A 26,847-nucleotide genomic window follows, 5' to 3' on the forward strand; every position below is an offset into this window, starting at 1 on the left:
ATACAAAACCCTCGTCCCTTAATAGGATACTTACCCTTAGGATGGCGTTAGTCCCTGTAAGAAAACTGATTGGCTTAAAATCCAGGGATATCAAAACATTCGGAGCTTAGGAGGAGCGAGAGCGTTGACTCCAATTCACCTTCAATGACCTGAATTCCGAATATTAAGCTAGGTTTCTACCATTACACAGACGATCAGGGAAGAACAAATATTCCCAAGGGATCTGATGTCTTCAATGTAAGCCTAATGTAAAGCGATTGGTTTACATTACTATCCATCCTCCCTCTCGGCAGGAGGATGAGGAAAACATTTCTATAAGAACCTAAAATACAGTGGAATAGTTACTTGATATGGTAGCTTATCTGCATCAAGATCTGATCCAGCGACATATCAGTTCAACTGCTGCACCCCCAAGGATGGACAAGGAAACTAAGAAAAAAGCTAGACATTCTTACTCCCGTCTTAGTCAAGATGCTTCTTGTCCTACGAGGGAGCTAAGAACATTCCTGTACACAACTCACTAAGCAGCTACCACGGGTCCTAAAAAAATGTATCAAATGACTTGTGGGTGCATTTCCTAAAGGCTAACATCATGCCTCCTCCTCTAACATCGTGAGTATGAGCCTGTGATGGTTCCTCTGGTTCAGTTACTGCCTGGGTTTGTGCTCCATTTACAAGTAATAATAATAATACAGTAATTCCTCGCCATTTCGTGGCTCAAGTTTCGTGTTCTCAGTCCATCGCGGATTTTCAAAAATATTCATAAAAAATTAGAAAAAATGGTGCGAAAGTTACGTGGGCGCTAGCAGGAGGCAGAGAGTACAGTAGAACATCAGGTATCAACACGGAGATGACGCGCAACTTAAAATCCACCTCTGATTTGCAAGCTGATTGGCCGAGCCACCGAGACACTTTACCCAGCATCTCTTCCTGCCGTGCGCCACGCGAAGGGAGACCGCATTCATTGTTCTCTCTCGCTTCGCTTGTGTTCCTTAGTCTTGCCGCGTGGAATTTTTAGCTGTTTTCTTGTGCTTTTTGGTGTAAAATAGTGCTTGTGACGCCCTTAAAAATGGCTCCTAAACGTCCTCTACCCTCTACATCCTCTAGTGAACCCAAGAAGAAGAGATTAATGATGGCGGTGAACGAGAAAGTGAAATTATTGGACATGCTTAAGGCAGGCAGTAGCTATGCGTCTGTTGCCCACATTTACAGAGTGAATGAATCGACAGTTCGCTACATAAAAAAAGATGAAATGAAAATACGTAAAACTGCCACAATAACATTCTCCAAGGACACTAAGGGCGTTGTAACTCCTCGTAATATGACAAATTCGAAGATAATTTGTATTTTTCCTAACCATACAAACCTTAGCTATTTACAAAGGGTTACCTTTTAGCGCAGCTGAAATGGCGAGCCATTAGAATTTAACGAGGGTGTATTACCCCCGCGCTAGTTAGCAGGGGGGGGGTAGGGGAGTGGTAGCTAGCTACCCCTCCTCCCCCTCACACACAGGTGAATACTCACTTTCACTTAGAGGTAGGACTTGTCTTGGGGGACAGGGCTGGCGGGCAAATATGTGTAAATAGCTAAGGTTTGTATGGTTAGGAAAAATACAAATTATCTTCGAATTTGTCATTTGTTCCGTAACCGAAATACAAACCACGCTATTTACAAAGGGTGACTTACCCCTTAGGAAGGGTGGAAAGTCCCCAGCCATACTGGCTTTGGCTTTACCCGGGGACTCAGAATCCGAGTGAGTCGCACTCGAGAAAAGGAGTCCCTGCACCTCACAAGTTCCTTGCTCCGCAAGGAACCATGTGGCCTACGTAAGCTTGTGTGTGAAGGAAGAAGTGTGACCCGTCCTAGGCAGTTGACCCGGAGTTCCAGAAGGAACTCTGGGTTAGGACGTTCCCAATACTACCTCGTCAGGGTATGGGGGACGCGACAGTATTGACTCAATACTCGGAACACAAGGAAGCATGGTTTACCTGCAGAGGTTCGAGGTCAGCTATGCAGAGACCAGGATGCTGCTTCCCCGTAGAGGGGATGATGAAGAAAGAAGTAAGGGCCAGACATACTTCTTTCGTTCATGCAGACTAAAACCTGATAACAATGCCCTCAACCTTCTGCTACCTGTCCAAAAGGGAGCCTGAGGTTAGACCAGCTGTTGTGTAGCCACCACAGAGCGATAGAAAACGTATCGAGACTCCTGTGGGTCACGCCCTGCAGGAAGCGGGCTGCGAAGGTCATCAGACGCTTCCAGACTCCAGCTTGTAGCACCTGCGTCACAGAGTAGTATTACTCGAAGGCGAGGGACGTTGCGATGTATCCAACATCGTGCTGTAGGGAGACGTGACGGGGGAGGGTCTGAAGACAGGACGAGATGAATGTCTTTGAGTCCGGGCTGAAGAGGTATACTGGTGACTCTCCCCCCATGTCCTCCTTGTACTCCCAAATCGGCTGCAACTGAGGACAAACTGCAGCTGTTCCCAGCGCTAACCTCTCGATTCCTTACTGGCAAGAAAGAGAAGGTCTTGGGACATCAGACACAGAATGGAGACTCGAAATCTTGAATGAATCGGACCGAAGGGCCGGGACCCTCAGATTCCGAGTCTAGCCAACAACTCAGGAGCGAGCCTGAATGTTGCCTTCCCCTCTTCCTTAGAAAGGGGGGAGTAGTAAGAGACCAAGAAGATTGCTTACACACTGGCCGTGGCCAGAGTGAGCAGAAGACCCAAGGCGGAAAACAATCCGAGGCCTGTCGTAAAGGGTCTTGAGAAGATCTCTTAAAGGACTAAAAGTCCGAGCCATGCTCCAAGTTAGAGGTCTTCCTCCGACTAGGGCAGGGACGATCGTAGCTCCGCATGAGCGAGGATAGATCCAGCGGGCAGGAAAAAGTTATTCCTTTAAGCCTGAAGGTCAGGGAAAGGCTGAGCGACAGGCTTCATTGCCGAGAGCGGAAAGGAGTTTCCTCCCGCCGAAAGGCAATAAGACCGTTATTGCTGGAGAAGAGGCCTCAAGGGAAGAGGTATATCTCCCACGGCACCAACCACCTTAGACTCTTCACTTTGCCTGGGAGACCCCTGTGGATGACTATCGCAGATGACGCGACCTCCGTACCGCGACTGTAGCGGGTTGTCTCTTCTTGAGGAGGAAGCGTAGTGTCTCCAGGCATGAAGCCGAAGCGACGCCCCGGTTCGGGAGAGATGTCGCAGTGTGGTTGCTTGAGTAGTCTGCGCCGTGGGAGAAGCTCTCCCGGGAGTTCCGTCAGGGGAAGCAGAGGGTCCAGAAACCGTTCTGCGCATAGTCCCAGTGGAGCTCTCCCATTGAAAGGTTGACAGACAACCTGGTCTTGTTGAGACCCATTGTCCACAGACAAAAAGGAGGGAAGACGCAGGCGTCGAAGTTGTCCCACCATCACCGGAATGCATCTTGCCAGAGTCTCGGGGTCTGAGACTGGGGGGAAGAACAGCGGAAGCTTGAGGTTCCAAGCTGTCGCGATCAGGTCCCCCAGACCAGTACTTGCTGGTTACCCAAGGTCAAAGACCCCCAGGTACACTCTCTCTACGAGGCTCTGCTCGGATAGTCTGAGAGAACATTCCCCTGCCTGGAATGAGAGAGCCGATGGTGGTATTGAGAGAATCTCAATCATCCCGGTATCTCTACTGCAAGATGTGAAGGTGTGAAAATGCGTCCCCTGCTGGTTAGAATACGCCAGAATCATGAAGTCGACGCGCACAGGGCGACTCGGCAGGAGCTGTAGGATCTGTAGAGGGGCCAGACTAAGGCCCCTAAGCCTGCCTGAATGATGGAGAGGTATCCTTCAGGTCTTGACCATAGGCCTGGACCGGAACATGCCCCCCCCCCCCCCTTTCCTTTGACGAGTCCGAGAACCGCATCAAGAATGTGGGGAAAGGACGAGAATATCCACTACCATCAAGAGGCTCCATAGGTCAACACCCATTGCAGGTCTAATAGTTCCGCTGGTCCCATAGGGCCAGGGAGTCCGGTTAAACATTGCCTGAAGCCACCGGAACTTGGATCGTCCCACATGGAACTTATCCTGAGGCGACCGTTCGGACTATAGACGGGTCAATGAGGAAAGGAGAACTAGGAAACGTTCCAAGGTAGGGCTGAAAGCTCTGCTTGACTGAGAACAGGTACTGCGACTCTCCTCAGTCTTGCCACAGTCAACCGAAAGGAAGGCTCGGAGGATGTGGTAACAGAATCTGGCGTCCCCAGGTGGTCACCCATCCAAGTACCGACGTTGCTTAACCTCGCTGGACGGACGAGAAGTGGGGTTTCCAACGTGGTAAGGCCATTGACTCAATATCATGGCCAGATACTCCAGATGTTGAGGCAGAGGAAGAGAAGGCCCCAAGCAAAATACCATGAGCCCACACTCATGGTAAGCATCCCGAAGCTTGTCCCGGCGCTGAAGAAGGTCGAACCCAAGCCTACCGGAGTTGACCAGCCCTCCAAACAGCAGAGGAAGCGGAAGCCCGCACCTGAGCGGCCAAGAGGAAGGCAGGGAGAGTTCTCTGGGGAAACAAACCTGCTATGCCACGGCGGGATAGCCACACTGCATCATAAGCAGGAATACTTGCAGTCTAGGCTGAATTCGACAAGCACCCTGGAAGATGGATGGAATGGAAACTGAAAGTACCCGTCCTTCCGATCCAGGGTTTAAGGAGTCCTGTCGCCTCGTTACCAGTCTGATCGATTCTGCTGGTCTACGCTGGCCGAAGTTTGTTCGACAAACTTGATCAGGGCTGAGAGGTCGACTACGGACATCCCCTCTCAGATCCTTCCTTACAAGAAAGGATCGACTGAGGGGGTCGGGGGTGAAGCCGTCGATGATCCTAAGGAAGACCTTCGCCTAAGGTATGGATAATTCTGCCCAACCGGGCCACTCTGCTGACACTATGGCATAGAGGTTCAGAGACACTGAATTCGCTGACAGAGACGGCAGGCGCGATATCCTTGGCTAATCACAGAGATTGTGCGGGAATGGGCATCGGGAAGCTGTCATTCGGATGAGTAACCTTAAGCATCCTTCCAGCGAAAAAAACCTGCAATCCTAGAGTTCGTGAACTCCTTTTAGGACTATGCACCCCCCGGGGGAGTCTCCCGTGCCATCTGTTCCTGACAGGAGGAAACTGCAATTGGACACCTTGTCCCAGTTGTCGTAGCCAATAACTTAGGCCGACGTGGTTGAAAGAAAAGGGCGCTGGAGCCCTGCAGAGTCTGGAAGAAAGCGCCTTGGAGGAGTGAAACCGGAAGTCGATTTCCTCCGCACAGCAGCTGTCTAAGTCTCTGTCCTTGGGCACAAACAAACTCTTCTCAAGGATGGAAGGGTGTCTGAGGTCGTCGACCTCCACAGATGAGACACCCGAAGGAAGCCCTCAGTCACCGCGTCCAGATGGTACAACATCGAGCTTGTCCGCAAGTTAGATACTTAACGACGAAAGGCCAAGGTGCCTGAGCTCGAGAGGAGGAAAGTACCCCTGATCTTCCTGTAGCTTCCTTGAGCCAAACCTCGGGCCGTAACCGAGGAGGGAAAGAACCTGGTAAGCTCCCAGAGGAAGGGGTAAGCCGTCACCCCTTGTCCGATGGAGAAATCTCGAACGGAAAGCCCCCCCTGCCAAAAATTCTTCCAGGGAATGACGGGGAAGGGCTAACCAGGTTCAGGAAAGAGGAGTGTTGCTCAGATCTCCCTTAAGTTTCTCCTATTCTTGCAAGTGCCATGCTCTGCGTTTATGGGGTGAGGCCGTGTTCTGGAAAAACTCTCCAGAAGAACTCGCCAGGCTGGCCATGCTGCGAAAACCACATTGGGAGTCGTGGTCGCAATCGCCCTGGAGCTCGCGCGACAGTAATTCGAAGATTTTCGCGTGGGCGAACGTGGAAGCGCCCATGCGCGGTAACGCACACGAAGGTGAGCGAAGGAGCGCAGAAGGAGGGCGAGCGTGGTAGGAAGGGCGAGCTTGGTAGGAAGGGCGAGAGCTGGTGGTCGGCGACCGATAACCCATAGACGAGCAATGGATACTGCAAGAAATAAACCGACGTTTGTGCGAAGAAACACTGTAGGTTCGCGCGACGGAACACCATCCGTCCGCGTGATGGAAAACCGTTGGTTCGCGCATGGGCGAACATTGGAGAGCATGGGCGCGGACGCGCATGAGCGTAGACGCGCAGGCACGTGGGCGTGTGGGCGCGCAGGCAAATGGTCGTGCAGGCGCACAGGCGAGCGGTCGTGAGGGTGGGCAGGTGGATGAGCGCGAGTCCGAGGCGGCGAACGCAAGCATTAGCGCGATGGCGAGGAAACGCGCTGCCGCGTGGGCGAGGAAGACCGCTGGCGATATGGATCAACAAGCGATCGGTGGTGAGCCGGTGAGCGCTAACGCGCAGGTTGGCGATGGCGCGTTGTGTTATGCCGACGCGATGGTCGAGCAGCATGCGCAGGTGAGCGATCGTGCGTTGGCGAGCAATATGCGAAGGTGAGCGATCGCAAGCAGCATGTGCAGGAGGCGAGCAGATATGCGCGAGGTGGCGATCGCGAGCAGCATGCATGCGCAGGGGCGAGGTCGCGCGATGGTGATCAGCATCGCAGGTGCGGTCGCGCGATGGCGATCAGCATCGCAGGTGGGTCGCGCGATGGCTATCAGCATCCGCAGGTGTGCGGTCGCGCGATGGCGATCAGCATCCGCAGGTGTGCGGTCGCGCGATGGCGATCAGCATCCGCAGGTGTGCGGTCGCGCGATGGCGATCAGCATCCGCAGTTGAGGGTCGCGCGATGGCGATCAGCATCCGCAGTTGAGGGTCGCGCGATGGCGATCAGCATCCGCAGTTGAGGGTCGCGCGATGGCGATCAGCATCCGCAGTTGAGGGTCGCGCGATGGCGATCAGCATCCGCAGTTGAGGGTCGCGCGATGGCGATCAGCATCCGCAGTTGAGGGTCGCGCGATGGCGATCAGCATCCGCAGTTGAGGGTCGCGCGATGGCGATCAGCATCCGCAGGTGAGCTAGTAGCTGGTGAACCATGTTCCTTCAGAAGAGTTGGAGAACGTTGGCGTGCCGGCTGTAACACACGAGGGCGATCCGGAGATCGCTGAGAGACATGTGATCGCTGGCGAGTGATGATCGCTGACGAGCTGATGATCGCTGACGAGCAGAAGGCTACGCGTGGAAGCCTGCATATAGAAGAAGAGTCCTTGACCCCGACTTGAACCGAAGTTCGAGATCGCGAGGGCGAACGTGGGCGCACAGGGCACGTAACAGGAACCAACAGGAACAGCAGTGATGATCATCATAAAAGCGCTGACGAACAGGAGAGCGCTGATGAGCAGAAGAGCGCCTGTGCGTTAACACTGAGCAGGAGCAGGAGAGAACACAGCAGAAGGGCGCGCAGGGAGACTGATGTCCGTCGGAAGACCGCTGTCCGTCGGGAAGACCGTTGTCCGTCGGGAAGACCGTTGCCCGTCGGAAGACGAGATCAGACTGCTGTCCATTTGCACCAAGGCGGAAGATCGAGAAAAGGGAGTTGTAGGCTGCAAACGGAGATTCAAAAAGGCGCCTCAAGCACCCTTATAGGGAGATGAGAGGCCCTTACGACGAGGCGGACGGTGGGCCTTACGGCGAGGGAGGCCAACAGCAACAGCAACAGAAGAAACCTCCGAAGAGGAGTCTCTATGAGTGTACTCTCTCGCGAACGAAAGAGAAACACTTCGTAGAAGAGACTGGTCAGCAGTGACCTAAAAGGAGCAATCCTCCGAAGAGGAGCTCCTGCAGTTGCCCAGCCCCTTGAGCGAAACTGCAGGTGTGACCGCTCAGCACCAAGAGCATAGTCGCACGAAAAAAAGGCAAGAGGAGAACCCTCCATAAGGGGAAAAACTCAAGCCTGGACAGGAAAACCTTCCCTCGGAAGGAAAGTTACCTGCCCAATGAGGCAAGCCTCCTGAGAGTTCTAAAATGAACTGGAGAGCTGTCCGTCGTCACGGGAGTACTTCCAGTAGGAGATACGCCCCTGACGAAAACACAAGGGGGGAGGCAGCAACAGCCGAATCCCCAGGACTCAACAAGACAGCTCACACCGTTGCCATATTACAGAAACGAACTAGATCGGTAACTGTAAAAAATAAAACAAAAAAACATTAGTACACATTCATTCCCCCGGGAAGGCTCCGAAGAGGAATCCCGAGGGAAAGGAAACAAGAATTACACAACAGGCACGTGCCCTCACAACCACTTACAGTCATGGAAGGAGAACTGTAACCAAAACAGAATTATAACAATTATAATTATGTAACTATGTAATTATGTAATTTAAAAATGAATGAACACTAAAGAAAGAACGAAAACCCCGAAAGGAATCGTTCTACAAAGCTGAAAAATCAACAAATACAATTAGATTCATAAACTAATTGAGACAAACGTACGGCGTAGCAACCCCCCCCCACACGGAAAGGAAGCTACAAGGGCGTAGTAACACGTAGTAAAAGGGTGAACGACCTCAAGAGAGAGAGAGAGAGAGAGAGAAAGACATAAGTCAAACTCGATCGCCACCCATAACGCCGTGGCGACCAACTGCCGAGGACACCACGTAGAAGTACACTACACACACAAATCTGAAAAGGAAACTTACTGATTTCTATACTCAAATATGTATACAAACATGGAAACACGTTTACATATATATTGAGTAAATGAAAAGTAAGCGATTAAGTATAGACAAAACAAACAATGGCTGCCAAGAGAGGACCAAGACAGAGACGTCTGTCACAGTCCGAGCCAAAAGTGAAAGTGAGTATTCACCTGTGTGTGAGGGGGAGGAGGGGTAGCTAGCTACCACTCCCCTAACCCCCCCCCCCCCCCGCTAACTAGCGCGGGGGTAATACACCCTCGTTAAATTCTAATGGCTCGCCATTTCAGCTGCGCTAAAAGGTAACCCTTTGTAAATAGCATGGTTTGTATTTCGGTTACGGAACAAAAGACGATTGTACAAATGGAGAATATGTTATCAACGTGGATATTGGACAGTCGGGAAAAGGTTAGTCTTGATACCAACATAATTTGAACCAAAGCCAAAACCCTGTATGATAGCCTAGTTTCTGAAGGAAAACCTAACGAAGACGACGAAGATGATGATCCTGCCCCACGACAAAAGCATGGTTTAGTTGCCATCAAGGGCTGGTTCGAGAAATTCAAGAGGATGTTTGGCCTTCGCAGCGTTCCTTTGTATGGGGAGGCTGCCTCGGCAGACCAAGAGGCAGCTCTTCGTTACGTCGAGGACGAGTTCCCGAAATTAATTAAAGAAGGTGGCTATCTCCCGGAGCAAGTGTTCAATAAGGATAAGACTGGCCTCTTCTGCAAGAGGATGCCATCCCAGACGTTCCTTTACAAGGACGAAGTAAAGAAGCCAAGGTTCAAGGCCCACAAAGATCACGTCACTCTCCTCATGTGTGGGAATGCCGCGGGCTTCATGCTCAAGCCCGGCTTAATTTACAAGTCATTGAATCCTCGGGCTTTGAAAAACAAAAACAAAGCCTTGCTGTCTGTCTACTGGATGAGTAATAAAAAGGCATGGATATCTCAAGCCCTCATACTCAACTGGTTCGTGAACTGCTTTATCTCACAGGTGAAGCTGTACCTCGCAGAGAATGGGCTGCACTTTAAGGTCCTCCTCTTGATGGACTGTGCAGGCGGACATGCAACGGATCTGCATTATGACGGGGTCCAAGTGGAGTTCCTGCCCCCCAACACCACTTCCCTCATACAACCAAACGATCAGGGGGTCATTCGGGCCTTCAAGGCCCTCTACACGAGGTCCATGATGGAGGGCCTCATCTCCTCCATCGATGAAGACGACGAGGACTTCAGCCTCAAGAGATATTGGCTGGAATACAACATTGCAACATGCCTGGGCAACATTCAGAAAGCTCTTAATAAGCTGAAACAGCAAACACTGAATGCACGTTGGAGAAAATTGTGGCCAGACGTTGTTCATGACTATGAGGGATTTACGCCAGATGAAGTTCACCACTCTGCCGTAGATAAGGTTGTGAGACTGGCACGGTTAGTAGCCAACGAAGGTTTCTCTGACATGACGACGGATGACGTCAACTCACTGATCGAGTGCCACTCGGAGCCCCTAACCAGCGAGGACCTTGTGGAAATGACAAGATTAGCGAGTGAGGAAGAAGAAGAGGCAGCCGACGATGACGAAGCTGAAGAACGTGGCCTTACCGTGGACAACCTGCAAGAGCTCTGAAACATGGCACGAGCTCTGCAACAAAAGGCACAGGAAATCGAAGATAATATGGTCAGAGCCATCGAATTTAGTAACTGTATTGACGGTGTAATGGCGTTGTACAAGAGCATCTTTGCTCAGATAAAAAACGTCAACAACTTCCCCTCACGATGTTCCTAGTGCACCGAAAACCTTCTGCAGAACCATCAGATACTCCTGCTGCCTCTCTGGTTTCCCACCCAGCCACTACGCCGCCTCCTGCAGTTTCTCCAGCTCTATTGGAAGCTGTCGTTGACGATGAGGCGTCACCTGAGGAGCAGTAAAGCTCTCATTAAGCTGTGCAGTAAATCATCTTCATCTTCTTCACCTTCACCATACTGCACAGGTGTTTCATCGTCAATTATCAAGTTCATCGTCATTGTGAGAGGTGAGTTACGTATCTGGTTACAAGAATAAAAGAGTTCTAAAAACATATCTACAGTATAGACACGTACACTATTTATATCTACATATGTATGTACATGTACACTTACACTATTTATATTATTTATGTATAAATGTAAATGTACATACAGTATACATAACGTATTAAATACTGTATTTATATTACAGTATTTATACAGTACAGTACTTTATTTTATGTACAGTATATAATTTATATTATCAATATTTATTTATATGATTCTTTAATGTTCTAATGATAACATGCATTTATGGGGTTAATATACACTTATTGTTATTATATATACATGTACACAAAAAAAATGTACGTACTGTATTCCAAAAATAGGGAGGGAACCTACTTCGTGGTTTTCCACCTATCGCGGTCGGTTCTGGTCCCCATTAACCGCGATAGGTGAAGGATTACTGTAATAATAATCATGTAAAAGAAATTTACAGAAACACAAGCAGGGTATTAAGAAGCGTCGACTGTTTCGTGAATGGATTTCCCACCATGAGGTCAGTCATTATGACAGCTGGGTGATAAAAAGCTTCCTAGTATGAAAATAAAATCCTCCCAACAGACCACCATTCGTCGTCCAGACCAAGACCTTAGTATCATCACCTCACCAAAGAGCTGGTGGGTCCACAGCGCAACCATATACATGTAATGTTGCCAGACCCAAAATAACTCTTTAATCTTACCCAATAAAAGACGAGGGATTGTATCTGCATAGGAACAAAAGATTGAGAATGCACTACCATCATCTCAACAAAGAGCTGATGGGTCCACAGCGCAACCATATAATGTTGCCAGACCCAAAATGTTATTTTCATTAGTAAAATAAATTTTTGAATATACTTACCCGGTGATCATATAGCTGTCAGCTCTGCTGCCAGACAGAAAAACCTAAGGACAAAATACGCCAGCGATCGCTATACAGGTGGGGGTGTACATCAACTGCGCCATCTGTCGAGCAGGTACTCAGGTACTCCATGTCAACACAGAACCAATTTTCTCCTCGGCCCACTGGGTCTCTATTGGGGAGGAAGGGAGGGTCCTTTAATATATGATCACCGGGTAAGTATATTCAAAAATTTATTTTACTAATGAAAATAACATTTTTCAATATTAAACTTAGCCGGTGATCATATAGCTGATTCACACCCAGGGGGGTGGGTAGAGACCAGCATTATATGTTTACATTAAGAGCTAAGTATTTTGTATTTCATTTTAGCAGTTATTCAAAATAACAAACATAAAATCAATAAGTACCTGGTAAGGAAGTCGACTTGAACAATTACTCTGCCTTTTTAAGTACGTCTTCCTTACTGAGCCTAGCGATCCTCATAGGATGCTGAGCGACTCCTAGGAGCTGAAGTATGAAGGGTTGCAGCCCATACTAAAGGACCTCATCAAAACCTCTAATCTAGGCGCTTCTCAAGAAATGACTTTGACCACCCGCCAAATCAAGTAGGATGCGAAAGGCTTCTTAGCCTTCCGGACAACCCAAAAACAATAATAAAACATTTCAAGAGAAAGATTAAAAAAGGTTATGGAATTAGGGAATTGTAGTGGTTGAGCCCTCACCCACTACTGCACTCGTTGCTACGAATGGTCCCAGAGTGTAGCAGTTCTCGTAAAGAGACTGGACATTCTTAAGATAAAAAGACGCGAACACTGATTTGCTTTTCCAATAGGTTGCGTCGATTATACTTTGCAGAGATCTATTTTGTTTAAAAGCCACGGAAGTTGCGACAGCTCTAACTTCGTGTGTCCTTACCTTCAGCAAAGCTTGGTCTTCCTCACTCAGATGGGAATGAGCTTCTCGTATTAACAGTCTGATAAAATAGGATAAAGCATTCTTTGACATAGGCAAAGATGGATTCTTAACTGAACACCATAAAGCTTCAGACGGGCCTCGTAAAGGTTTTTAAATAGAACTTAAGAGCTCTTACAGGACATAAGACTCTTTCTAGTTCATTTCCAACCATACGATAAGTTTGGAATATCGAACGATATTGGTCAAGGCCGAGAAGGCAGCTCGTGTTTGGCTAGAAAACCAAGTTGTAGAACATGTAGCCGTTTCGGATGAGAATCCGATGTTCTTGCTGAAGGCATGAATCTCACTGACTCTTTTAGCTGTGGCTAAGCATATCAGGAAAAGAGTCTTAAAGGTGAGATCTTTCACGGAGGCTGATTGTAGCGGTTCGAACCTGTCTGACATAAGGAATCTTAGTACCACGTCTAAATTCCAACCAGGTGTAACCAAACGACGCTCCTTCGTGGTCTCAAAAGACTTAAGGAGGTCCTGTAGATCTTTATTGTTGGAAAGATCTAAGCCTCTATGACGGAAGACTGATGCCAACATGCTTCTGTAACCCTTGATAGTGGGAGCTGAAAGAGATCGTTCTTTCCTCAGATATAAGAGAAAGTCAGCTATTTGAGTTACAGAGGTACTGGTCGAGGATACGGATACTGACTTGCACCAGTTTCGGAAGATTTCCCACTTCGATTGGTAGACTCTAAGGGTGGATGTTCTCCTTGCTCTAGCAATCGCTCTGGTTGCCTCCTTCGAAAAGCCTCTAGCTCTAGAGAGTCTTTCGATAGTCTGAAGGCAGTCAGACGAAGAGCGTGGAGGCCTTGGTGTACCTTCTTTACGCGTGGCTGACGTAGAAGGTCCACCCTTAGGGGAAGTGTTCTGGGAACGTCTACTAGCCATCGAAGTACCTCGGTGAGCCATTCTCTCGCGGGCCAGAGGGAAGCAACTAGCGTCAACCTTGTCCCTTCGTGAGAGGCGAACTTCTGCAGTACCTTGTTGACAATCTTGAACGGAGGGAATGCATATAGATCTAGATGTGACCAATCTAGTAGAAAGGCATCTATATGAACTGCTGCTGGGTCCGGGATTGGTGAGCAAAATATTGGGAGCCTCTTGGTCATCGAGGTTGCGAAGAGATCTATGGTTGGCTGGCCCCAGGTGGCCCAAAGTCTCTTGCATACATCCTTGTGGAGGGTCCATTCTGTTGGAATTATTTGTCCCTTCCGACTGAGACAAACTGCCATGACATTCAAGTTGCCTTGGATGAACCTCGTTACTAGTGAAATGTCTAGACCTTTTGACCAGGTGAGGAGGTCCCTTGCGATCTCGTACCCTGTCAGAGAGTAGGTCCCTCCTTGCTTGGAGATGTACGCCAAAGCCGTGGTGTTGTCCGAGTTCACCTCCACCACTTTGCCTTGAAGGAGAGACCTGAAGCTTTTCCAGGTCAGACGTACTGCCAGTAGCTTCTTGCAGTTGAAATGCATTGTCCTTTGACTCGAGCTCCATAATCCCGAGCATTCCCTACCGTCTAATGTCGCACCCCAGCCTACGTCCGATGCGTCCGAGAAGAGAACGTGGTTGGGAGTCTGAACAGTCAGGGGAAGACCCACTCTAAGGTTGATATAGTCCTTTCACCAAGTCAGACCAGACTTTATCTTTCCGGAAACCGGGATCGAGACCGCTTCTAGCGTCTTGTCCTTTTTCCAGTGAAAAGCTAGATGGTATAGCAGAGGACGGAGGTGTAGTCTTCCTAGTGACACAAATTGATCCACGGAGGACAGTGTCCCTACCAGACTCATCCACAGCCTGACTGGGCAGCGTTCCTTCTTCAGCATCTTCTGGATGGATAGCAGGGCTGGGGGTTGATCGTCTTGTTCAGCAACGTCCTCATCAGAGGGTTCCTCATCCGAAACTGATGAGGAAACGGCAACGGAGTGGGCAACGTCTGACTCGCTAAATCCGGTCGCACTGGTGGATGCGTGACGGAGCCGGACGCAATATCATGGCACTGCTGCACAGTCTGTGAACTGTCAACAACCATGGGTGCGCGAGGAAGTACAGCGTCAACCCGAAACTGTCTAGACTGTCTGGGTTGTGCAGTCAACACCCTACCGGGTTGCTGAGGTTGACGTACTGCGTCACAACAAGTCACCTCTGCTGGTTGTTGAACGTCTTCCTAGTGACACACTGAACGTCAACAACCACCTCCGAGCGTCGCTTAACGTCAACGTGCGACTGGCAACCCACACTGGGTAGCATCGGTGGAGGAACCACCTCAACTGGCAGACGCGAGTAGGATACCTCAGCGTCAACAGGGCGCACAACCAACCGGTTGGAAGGTTGTTGGCCAGAAGGTTCTTCTCCGTATTGAAGTCCTCTATCAAGGACACAAGCTTGGACTGCATGTCTTGCAGCAAAGCCCATTTAGGGTCTACGGGAGCAGGTGTGGCAACAGACGGGGTTAGTGACTGAGGCGGAACCATTTACCATCCCTGGAAGCCTTGTTATGTGTGACATAATAGTACAGCAAAACTTCAAAGGCTCGACAAAAGTTGAGAAGTTGACCTGTAAACAACTTGGAGCGTCTCCTGGCTAGGCGCCAGGGCGAGTCTACCAGAATTGAGAAGTCTATCTGGGCAGAGGCACGAACTCCCAAGCCGAGAACTTCTCTCGTGTCCTAACAGACTTTCGCTCTATAAGCCAGTTTAAAAGAAGGGAAAACAAAGGCTGTATCCCTAAAACTCCTCCTGGTGCAAAAACCAGTCGCCTAGCCAACGTAACGCTCTCTAGGAGAGCGAGAGAGCACTAGCTTAACAACAACGGCTTTGAAGTAGCTAGGCCTAGTGTAAGTTCTGACGTTAGGCGAACGAGGAGCAGCAGTTACAAGATCCGGACGAAGATCCTTAAAAAATCATCATGATTTAATTAAAGTCCATAGGAGGCTAAGCAGCTTAAGGCTCCTCTCCAAATGACAGAGTCCTCAAAGGAATATTAGTAGGAGGGAGAACAGCACTTTCTCATCTACAGGAACCTTGTCAGAAAAGCTAGGTTATCTCAGTGAGGGTCTCACTGGTGCATTAGCAGCAGACCAGAAGGCAACATTATGTAACTGCTTGACAGTCTGTGAACTGTCAAAAACTGAACTGTCAACCATAACAGGTGCGTGAGGACCTACAGCACTGGTGCATTAGTAGCAGACCAGAAGGCAACGTCATGTAACTGCTAGACAGTCTGTGAGCTGGCAACAACCATAGCTGTGTGGGGAAGCAAAGCCTCTACTCCTGACTGACTAGTCTGCTGCGGGCGAGTAGCGGTAACCACAGTGGGTTGCGGAGGTTGACGCACAGCGTCAAAACAAAGCAACTTAACTCCACCCTCCTGGTGTTGTGGTAACTCGCGAACGTCAACAGAGGGTACCGTGCGTCTGTGAACGTCAACGTGCGGCTGGCAGGGTACACTGCGCATGGGTGGTGGAACTCTCACAGGCGGAGTGCGGGAGCAGGTAGCGTCAGCGTCTACTGTACGCACAACCGTGGTTGGTTGTAGGCTAACGGGTGCAGCGTCAACCTTCTCCGCACGATACTTCTGCATAAAAGATGCTAACTGTGTCTGCATAGACTGTAGCAAAGACCACTTAGGGTCTACAGCAGCAGGTGCGGCAACAGACGGTGTTACTGCCTGTTGCGGTACCACTTTGCCTCTCTTAGGAGGTGTGCAGTCATCGGAAGACTGCAGCGAGTCCGAACTGACCCAGTGGCTACACCTGGGCCGTTGGACTTGCGCGGAAGGGACCGACTTGCGCTTAATAAGCTGCGAGACCTTGGTCCAAGGTTTCTTATGAGAAACCTCTTCCGCAGACGAGAAGTAAATGGGCTCTCTCGTCTTTGTGTGGGTGGGGCGATCTTGGGTAGATACGCCCGAAACCACGGAGGGAAAAACGTCTGTCCGTTGATCAAGGCCTGACGAACCCATAAGTCGTTCGACATTACTTCTCCCCTGGGCTTGGGAGCTTGCAAGAGGTCCCGGACTAGGTGAACGACAGGCACGAACAGACGAACCCTCGGACGCAACACTGTAACACTTTGCGCATATCACTTTATCACTTCGATTTTCTGTTTTGCACTTATTTCACTGAAATCGAAACTTTTACTGATTTCTACCTGAAACACGCAATTCTACCCTTCATTAAAAGGTAGTAATTGCGAAAACAGTCGTATAATGCAAGCTCATTAATACTAGCAAAAACAGAAAACATATATAAAGATAAAGAATTCAGTGGCTGGGAAAGAGACTAAACACTAGTTCAAATAAACTACGTTTACAATCTCTCACCGCACATAGCCTGGGGACAAGAATAAAACCCTAGAAACGTTTTACCTTCTTCCCCGTACAGGGACTAGGGAGGAGAGTAACACGAGAACAACGTTACCCGCTTGAATGGAACGTTTTCTCTCCTCTCTCTCCCTCCGTCTCTATCTCTCTCTCTCTTTCTCTCTTGATTTCGCACCTGAGAGAAGAGCCCAATTATATATCGTCAAAACATGTTATTTGGCTAAAGGAAAAAACTGAAAGGTTTTCCAAATAAAAAGTTCCTTTAATTTAGAATTTAAACCATTTAAGCTAAGAAAGAATGAACGAAACGTCAGAATCGATTTACTCTTACTGCAAAGTGAAACCGTGATACACTCTCTCTCTATCGTAACGATAGAGCGCATGTTGAACGTCCTGAACGTCAACAACTGCGTAGTCTAAAAAACTAAACGTTAGTTCATCTTTGAAAACAGTACGAGACTATCAAAGAAATTCTTTCATAAAACATTAAATTTAAAAAGTTTTAAATTCTTTAAAGGCTAAATACGATATAACGGGCTCAACGTTGATTAACTTCGGTTCCAAGTTAGGACCGCCTACTATCAGGAAAGGTCGCATATAAACAAAACATAAAAATTTATTTTTATATGTTTATAATAAATGGAAAGTTAATCGAAGAGGCCTAATAAAGGCGGAGAGATATAAAATATATAGATCTATAACGTGTTGAGCAAAATTACTAAAAACCTAAACACACTTCCGTCTAAGGGAAGGGTCGGCCATTTAAAAGTGAAAGAGAGTCCATACTCTCTTTGTCACCATAATTAAATCTATTCAAAACGAGTTCAAGTTTTGAGATGAAGATAAAACCCCTGCATAGCGAAAGCTCAAAACTAGAATAGTGTACTTCACCAAATAGTTGTGAAAACAAATCCAGTTAGTAACAGCGTATTTAGTAGGTCTTGCCAGTGGCACGACAGAGAGAAAATTGGTTCTGTGTTGACATGGAGTACTTGAGTACCTGCTCGACAGATGGCGCAGTTGATGTACACCCCCACCTGTATAGCGATCGCTGGCGTATTTTGTCCTTAGGTTTTTCTGTCGGGCAGCAGAGCTGACAGCTTATATGATCACCGGCTAAGTTTAATATTGAAAAACACTTGTTTCACAGAATTGACATGAATACGCCAAAATTATAGTTAAAACTTGCAGAAAATGTTTTTATGTTGAACAGGCTGACATGAGTCTTTTTATAGTTTATATTTGAAATATCTTTTTTAATGTTGTTATTGTTTTTAAAATATTTTATTTTTATTGTTCATTACTTCATATATCATTTATTCATTTCCTTATTTCCTTTCCTCACTGGCCTATTATTATTATTATTATTACTAGCTAAGCTACAACCCTAGTTGGAAAAGCAAAACACTATAAGCCCAAGGGCTCCAATAGGGAAAAATAGCCCAGTGAGGAATGGAAATAAGGAAATAAATAAACAATAGTAATGAACAATTAAAATATCTTAAAAATTTTAAAAATGTTATTTTTATTAATAAAATAAATTTTTTAATATACTTACCCGGTGATTATATAAGCTGCAGCTCTGCTGCCCGACAGAAAAACTCTACGTTCAAAATAAGCCAGCGATCGCTATGCAGGTAGGGGGTGTACATCAACAGCGCCATCTGTCGAGCAGGTACTTAGTACTCCATGTAAACACAGAACCAATTTTCTCCTCGGTCCACTGGGTCTCTATTGGGGAGGAAGGGAGGGTCCTTTAATATATAATCACCGGGTAAGTATATTCAAAAATTTATTTTATTAATAAAAATAACATTTTTCAATATTAAACTTAGCCGGTGATTATATAAGCTGATTCACACCCAGGGGGGTGGGTAGAGACCAGCATTACTTGTTTACATTATTATGAGCTAAGTATTTTGTATTTCATTTTAGCAGTTATTCAAAATAACAAACATAAAATAAATAAGTACCTGGTAAGGAAGTCGACTTGAACAATTACTCTGCCTTTTTAAGTACGTCTTCCTTACTGAGCCTCGCGATCCTCATAGGATGCTGAGCGACTCCTAGGAGCTGAAGTATGAAGGGTTGCAGCCCATACTAAAGGACCTCATCAAAACCTCTAATCTAGGCGCTTCTCAAGAAAAGAATTTGACCACCCGCCAAATCAACCAGGATGCGAAAGGCTTCTTAGCCTTCCGGACAACCCAAAAAACAACAATAAAAAACATTTCAAGAGAAAGATTAAAAAGGTTATGGAATTAGGGGAATGTAGTGGTTGAGCCCTCACCCACTACTGCACTCGCTGCTACGAATGGTCCCAGGGTGTAGCAGTTCTCGTAAAAAGACTGGACATCTTTAAGATAAAAAGACGCGAACACTGACTTGCTTCTCCAATAGGTTGCGTCCATTATACTCTGCAGAGATCTATTTTGTTTAAAGGCCACTGAAGTTGCGACAGCTCTAACTTCATGTGTCCTTACCTTCAGCAAAGCATGGTCTTCCTCATTCAGATGGGAATGAGCTTCTCGTATCAACAGTCTGATATAATAGGAAACTGCGTTCTTAGACATAGGTAAAGAAGGTTTCTTAATAGCACACCATAAAGCTTCTGACTGTCCTCGTAAAGGTTTAGTTCGTCTTAAATAGAACTTAAGAGCTCTAACAGGGCATAAGACTCTTTCTAGTTCATTTCCAACCAAATTAGAAAGGCTTGGAATATCGAACGATTTCGGCCAAGGACGAGAAGGTAGTTCGTTTTTGGCTAGAAAACCAAGCTGTAAAGAACATGTAGCCGTTTCAGATGAAAATCCGATGTTCCTGCTGAAGGCGTGTATCTCACTGACTCTTTTAGCTGTTGCTAAGCAGACGAGGAAAAGAGTCTTTAAAGTGAGATCTTTAAAGGAGGCTGATTGTAGTGGCTCGAACCTTTCTGACATAAGGAATCTTAGTACCACGTCTAAATTCCAACCTGGTGTGGCCAAACGACGCTCCTTCGAGGTCTCAAAAGACTTAAGGAGGTCCTGTAGATCTTTGTTGTTAGAAAGATCTAAGCCTCTGTGACGGAAGACTGCTGCCAACATGCTTCTGTAACCTTTGATCGTGGGAGCTGAAAGAGATCTTTCCTTCCTTAGGTATAATAGGAAGTCAGCTATTTGGGTTACAGAGGTACTGGTTGAGGATACTGATACCGACTTGCACCAGCTTCGGAAGACTTCCCACTTCGACTGGTAGACTCTAAGAGTGGATGTCCTCCTTGCTCTAGCAATCGCCCTGGCTGCCTCCTTCGAAAAGCCTCTAGCTCTCGAGAGTCTTTCGATAGTCTGAAGGCAGTCAGACGAAGAGCGTGGAGGCTTGGGTGTACCTTCTTTACGTGTGGCTGACGTAGAAGGTCCACTCTTAGAGGAAGAGTTCTGGGAACGTCCACCAGCCATTGAAGTACCTCGGTGAACCATTCTCTCACGGGCCAGAGGGGAGCAACTAACGTCAACCTTGTCCCTTCGTGAGAGGCGAACTTCTGCAGTACCTTGTTGACAATCTTGAACGGGGGGGAATGCATAAAGGTCTAGATGGGACCAATCCAGTAGAAAAGCATCTATATGAACTGCTGCTGGGTCCGGGATTGGCGAGCAATAATTTGGGAGCCTCTTGGTCATCGAGGTTGCAAAGAGTTCTATGGTAGGTTGGCCCCATGTGGCCCATAGTCTCTTGCATACATTCTTGTGTAGGGTCCATTCTGTTGGGATGATTTGACCCTTCCGACTGAGGCAGTCCGCCATGACATTCATGTTGCCTTGAATGAACCTCGTTACTAAAGAAAGGTTTAGATCTCTTGACCAGGTGAGGAGGTCCCTTGCGATCTCGTACAACGTCATAGAATGGGTCCCTCCTTGCTTGGAGATGTACGCCAAGGCCGTGGTGTTGTCTGAGTTCACCTCCACCACCTTGCCTAGAAGGAGGGACTTGAAGCTTTTCAAGGCCAGATGAACTGCCAGTAGCTCCTTGCAGTTGATATGTAACGTTCTTTGATTCGAGTTCCAAGTTCCCGAGCATTCCCGACCGTCTAATGTCGCACCCCAGCCCGTGTCCGATGCGTCCGAGAAGAGAACGTGGTTGGGGGTCTGAACAGCCAGTGGCAGACCCTCTCTGAGGTAGATGTTGTCCTTCCACCAAGTCAGTGATGACTTCATCTTCTCGGAAATGGGGATCGAGACCGCTTCTAGCGTCTTGTCCTTTCTCCAGTGAACAGCTAGGTGAAATTGAAGGGGACGGAGGTGCAGTCTCCCTAACGCAATGAACTGGTCCAGGGATGAAAGCGTCCCTATCAGACTCATCCACTGTCTGACTGAACATCGGTCCTTCTTTAGCATGTTCTGGATGCATCCTTGGGCTTGACTTGTTCTGGGGGCCGACGGAAAAGCCCGAAAAGCTTGACTGTGAATCTCCATCCCTAAGTACACTATAGTTTGGGATGGGACCAGTTGGGACTTTTCCATATTGACCAGGAGACCCAATTCCTTGGTCAGATCTAGAGTCCACTTTAGATTCTCCAGACAGCGACGACTGGAAGAAGCTCTTAGAAGCCAGTCGTCCAAATAGAGGGAGGCTCTGATGTCTGCTAAATGCAGGAATTTGGCAATATTCCTCATCAGTTTTGTAAAGACAAGAGGGGCCGTGCTTAGGCCAAAGCACAGGGCTTGAAATTGGTAGACAACCTTCCCGTAAACGAACCTTAGAAAAGGTTGGGAATCTGGGTGGATGGGGACGTGAAAGTAAGCGTCCTTTAGGTCTAAAGAGACCATCCAGTCTTCCTTCCTGACCGCTGCTAGAACAGACTTTGTTGTCTCCATGGCGAACGTCTGCTTTGTGACAAAGACATTCAGAGCACTGACGTCTAGCACCGGCCTCCACCCTCCTGTCTTCTTTACCACTAAGAAGAGACGGTTGTAGAAGCCCGGGGATTGATGGTCCCGGACTTTGACTACCGCTCCCTTTTCTAGTAAGAGAGACACCTCTTGCTTCAAAGCTAGTCTCTTGTCCTCCTCTCTGTACCTGGGAGAGAGGTCGATGGGAGACGTTGCTAGAGGGGGTTTGCGTACAAACGGGATCTTGTACCCTTCTCTGAGCAACTTCACAGATTGTGCATCTGCGCCCTTGTTCTCCCAGGACTGCCAGTAGTTCTTGAGTCTGGCTCCCACTGCTGTCTGAAGAAGGTGGCAGTCAGACTCTGCCTTTAAAGGACTTGGTACCTTTCTTCTTAATCCCACGTCTCCCTTCGGCACGAGCACCTCCTCTGCTGGAGGCTCTGCCACGAAAGGGCGGAATAAATCTGGACGCTGGAGTGTCCATCCTGGGTCTAGACACGGTAGGCAAAGGGGTGGCTTTGCGGGCAGATGACGCAACCAGGTCATGCGTGTCTTTTTGAATCAAGGAGGCAGCAATCTCCTTGATCAACTCCTCTGGGAAAAGGCACTTTGAGAGAGGAGCAAACATAAGTTCCGATCTCTGACATTGAGTTACTCCAGCTGACAAGAAGGAGCAAAGGTTTTCCCGTTTCTTGAGGACCCCGGAAACGAACGAAGCCGCAAGCTCACTGGAACCGTCCCGTATGGCCTTGTCCATGCAGGACATAATGAGCATGGAAGTTTCCTTGTCAGAAGGGGAGGTCTTCCTGCTCAACGCTCCCAAACACCAATCCAAAAAGTTAAAAACCTCGAAGGCTCTGAACACTCCTTTCATCAGATGGTCTAAGTCTGAAGGAGTCCAACAAATCTTGGAGCGTCTCATGGCTAGCCTGCGGGGAGAGTCTACTAGACTTGAGAAGTCGCCCTGGGCAGAGGCAGGAACTCCCAAGCCGAGAACTTCTCCCGTGGCATACCAGACGCTCGATCTGGAAGCGAGTTTCGCAGGGGGAAACAAGAATGCTGTCTTCCCAAGGTGCTTTTTGGACTGCATCCATTCTCCCAACACTCTTAAAGCTCTCTTAGACGAGCGGGCGAGGACGAGCTTCGTAACGGCAGGCGCGGATGACTGCGTGCCTAAAGCGAACTCAGATGGAGGAGAGCGTGGGGCTGCAGAAACAAACTGATCAGGAAACATCTCCTTGAACAGTGCAAGAACTTTCCTAAAGTCCAAGGAGGGAGGCGTGGTCTTGGGTTCGTCGATGTCCGTATGCGGGTCGTCAAAGTGTGCAGCGTCGTCATCATCAGAGAGTCCATCGTCTGAATACTGAGGAGGAAGCGGCAAAGGAGTAGGAATTGGCTGGTCAGCTGAGTCCGGCAGCACGGGTGCATGCGTGACTGCACTGGACGCAACGTCATGGAACTGTTGGCCAGTCTGTGAGCTGGCAACAACCATAGCAGCGCGGGGGCGCAAAGCGTCTACTCCTGACTGTCTAGTCTGCTGTGGGCGAGTAGTGGTAACCACACTGGGTTGCGGAGGTTGACGCACCGCGTCAAAACAAAACAACTTAGGTTGTTGTTGTAACTCGCGAGCGTCAACGGAGGGTTCCGTGCGTCGCTGAACGTCTACATGCGGCTGGCAGGGTACACTGCGCATGGGTGGCGAGACTCTCACAGCTGAAGTGCGGGAGAAGGTAGCCTCAGCGTCCACTGGACGCACAACCATGGGTGGTTGTAGGCTAACGGGTGGTGCAGCGTCAACCTTCTCCGCACGAGAAAGTCCTGCATTAATGACGTTAACTGCGTCTGCATGGTCTGCAGCAAAGACCACTTAGGATCTACAGTAGCAGGTGCGGCAACAGACGGTGTTAATACCTGATGCGTTACCGCTTTGCCTCTCTTAGGAGGTGTGCAGTCATCGGAAGACTGCAGCGAGTCCGAACTGACCCAGTGGCTACAACTGGGCCGTTGGACTTGCGCGGAAGGGACCGACTTGCGTTTAAGAGGCCGTGAGACCTTGGTCCATTGTTTCTTTCGAGAAACATCTTCCGCAGACGAGGAATAAATGGGCTCTCTCGTCTTCTTGTGGGTGTGGCGATCTTGGTAAGATACGTCCGAAACCACGGAGGGAACGTCTGTCCGCTGATTAAAGCCTGTCGAACCCTTTGGTCGTACGACATTGCTTCTCCCCTGGGCTTGGGAGCTTGCAAGAGGTCCCGGACTGGGAGGACGACAGGCACGAACAGACGCACCCTCAAGCGCAACACTAACACTTTCCACAACACTACCACTCACTTTGTCACTACCCACTGCACTCTTACACTTCAACTCCTTGACGTCTGCCATGAGTTGGTTACGGTCACTCGCCAATGACTCGACTCTCTCACCCAGAGCCTGGATGGCACGCATCATATCTGCCATCGAAGGTTGTTGAGTGCTAGAAGGGGGATCAGGAGCAACCACTACAGGGGAAGGAATAGGTTGAGGGGCATGAGGAGAGGAAATATCAACGGAGCGAGATGAACTTCTCCTGACTCTATCTCTCTCTAGCCTACGTGAATATTTCAGGAATTCGAGAAAATCGAATTCCGAAAGCCCAACGCATTCCTCACATCGATCTTCCAATTGACAGGTTTTATCCCGACAATTGGAACAAACGGTGTGCGGATCGATAGAGGCCTTCGGAAGACGCCTTGAACAGTCCCTAGCACTACACTTTCTGTATTCAGGGACTTGAGAAGGGTCAGCCATCTTGAATTAGTCAAAGGGGAATTCAAAATCTATCCAAAGTCGTCAACAAATAATCCAAAAATCAATAAAAGAATGCAAGGATGTATTGAAGATAACCTCTGCAAAGCGAAAGCTAATAACTAGAAATGTGTACTTCACCAAAATCTGTGAAAACCAATCCAGTATGCAACAGCGAATTTAGTAGGTCTTGCCGGTGGCACGACAGAGAGAAAATTGGTTCTGTGTTTACATGGAGTACTAAGTACCTGCTCGACAGATGGCGCTGTTGATGTACACCCCCTACCTGCATAGCGATCGCTGGCGTATTTTGAACGTAGAGTTTTTCTGTCGGGCAGCAGAGCTGCAGCTTATATAATCACCGGCTAAGTTTAATATTGAAAACAGATATTTCATACATAAATTATAAAAAGACTCATGTCAGCCTGTTCAACATAAAAACATTTTCTACAAGTTTGAACTTTTGAAGTTCAAACTTGGGTGCTTCGAAAGTTTCTAATGACGATAGCTGGCAAAATGAGTTGTGGTAGTCACCACACAGACTGCTCCAAATACACAAAATCCAACTTAAACAGCATCTAATATCAGAAAAACAGAGGAAAATACAAATTTTGTACATGACTGTCCCATCATTGTACACAGAAAACCTAACCTGTACAGTTATCAACCCAAAACTGATGCAGTTTTCCTAAAAAATAACCATTTAAAAAACACATTCCAGCAAAAGCAGCAAAAAATATCGGAAAACACATGAAAGCGCATATTATGTACGTAGGTGTCCCTTCATTATACACACAAAACCCCACAATAATTGTATTTTGTGTATTTGGCCCCAAAAACCAGTTATAATCACCCAAAACAACAAACACGTTCGTCATTAACGTATTTCAATATTGCAAAAACCATAAAAAATGCAACATTTTAAAGGGACTGTTCCAACATTCTACACAGTAAACCCAACGTTAATTTGTGCCACTGTAGTTAACCTAAAAATCCTTCGGCTTAACTATACCATAGGAGCCTTTGTATATCAGCGCCCAGTTCCTCCCAAGTGCACATTAGATGGACACCGGCTAACCTAAACTCCCCTGCCCTAACCTGACCTCCAGGCTGTGTCCTTACCTACTTAACTAATGGGGGGGTTAACGGCCCCTGCAACCCCCCTTACACTGCCGTATTCTTAGCCAGCCGACATCATACATACAGGTGGGCGCTATCACACATACAACCCTTATCAGTGCACTGTTCCGAGTAGGAACGGAGTCACCAAACTGATATTAAGTCATTGGGGTGCCAAAGTATAGCTACCTTCCTAATTTGGGTTAGCGGTGCAAGGGTAAATATAAGCCAGTTATATGAAAACAATGCTAATACCAGTTCCCTAGTTAAACTATATAGGTAATTTACTGCATATAACCATAATAAAACCGAAACATGATATATGATAATAATATTTATCGATTATCTTCTTAAAATATTATTATACAGCTAAAACTACATTTGAGAACCTACCCATCACCGTATGACTATTTTCGATCTAGCCTGAACTAATGGCTTTTCCCTGCTACAGTACGATTGAATATTATTTATCAATTATATATTGATATAGATAAGATTAAACTGTTATAGAGGAAATTCTGTTAATAATGAAATAATTAACACCTTTTTGTGGCCAAAGGTTAAAATGATCGTAAGCGGGACAAGATCTTGGGGACTGAGATTCAAGTATAATTCAACGAATTTAAGTCTATAATCTTTACACAGAACATAAATTACTTTTAAAAAGTATTACAAATATTGAAATTACTCTTACCTATTCATTTCACATCTAAATAAAGCACTGTACAAGTGAAACTGCTTTTAAACCTGTTGCCGAAGTTCAAAGTTTGTTTTTGTTTACATTTATTCTGGTATCCAATATAGGGTTGCCAGGTTTTCTAAATGATAAAAGACCAACTTTTAATCAACATAAGCTTTAAAAGGCCAAGTCATTACTAGAAAAAGGTAAAAAATATTACATTTAAGGCCCGCCTTTTTTCATACTACTATAGGTCAACCTATTTAAATAAAAAAAGGTTAAATTTGAGTTTTTTTTTTGGCCTAAAAAGGCCAAACTGGCAACTCTGATCCAATACCGGGAAGAAAAGTAAAAAGGTTCCAACTTGTAAATTTATTTTATGTTTTTTAATATATATTTATGCTTTATTTGAGTTTCTATACTTGTTTAAAGGTTTTTATATAAATTTTTAGTTCTATTTTTATTTATTTTATGTCTTTCTAAGTGAAAATACAATACAAAATATGAAATATTAATACATATGTTGGCATCATTTGGGCCAACCGAACAAGGCCATTT

General features: G+C 47.3%; 1 long non-coding RNA gene across 1 annotated transcript in view; it reads right to left on the reverse strand.

The window, feature by feature from the left end:
- The window catches only part of LOC137638352 (uncharacterized), a 46,998-nt gene extending 20,613 nt beyond the window's left edge, over positions 1–26,385 (reverse strand). Inside the window, exon 1 of the long non-coding RNA XR_011044092.1 lies at positions 26,305–26,385. This is a non-coding gene — a long non-coding RNA (uncharacterized lncRNA). The remainder of the gene's footprint in view (positions 1–26,304) is intronic.
- Between the last annotated feature and the right edge of the window lie 462 nt (positions 26,386–26,847).

The sequence above is a fragment of the Palaemon carinicauda genome, chromosome 3 (genome assembly GCF_036898095.1).
Source record: "Palaemon carinicauda isolate YSFRI2023 chromosome 3, ASM3689809v2, whole genome shotgun sequence".
NCBI classification, from domain to species: Eukaryota; Metazoa; Arthropoda; class Malacostraca; order Decapoda; family Palaemonidae; genus Palaemon; species Palaemon carinicauda.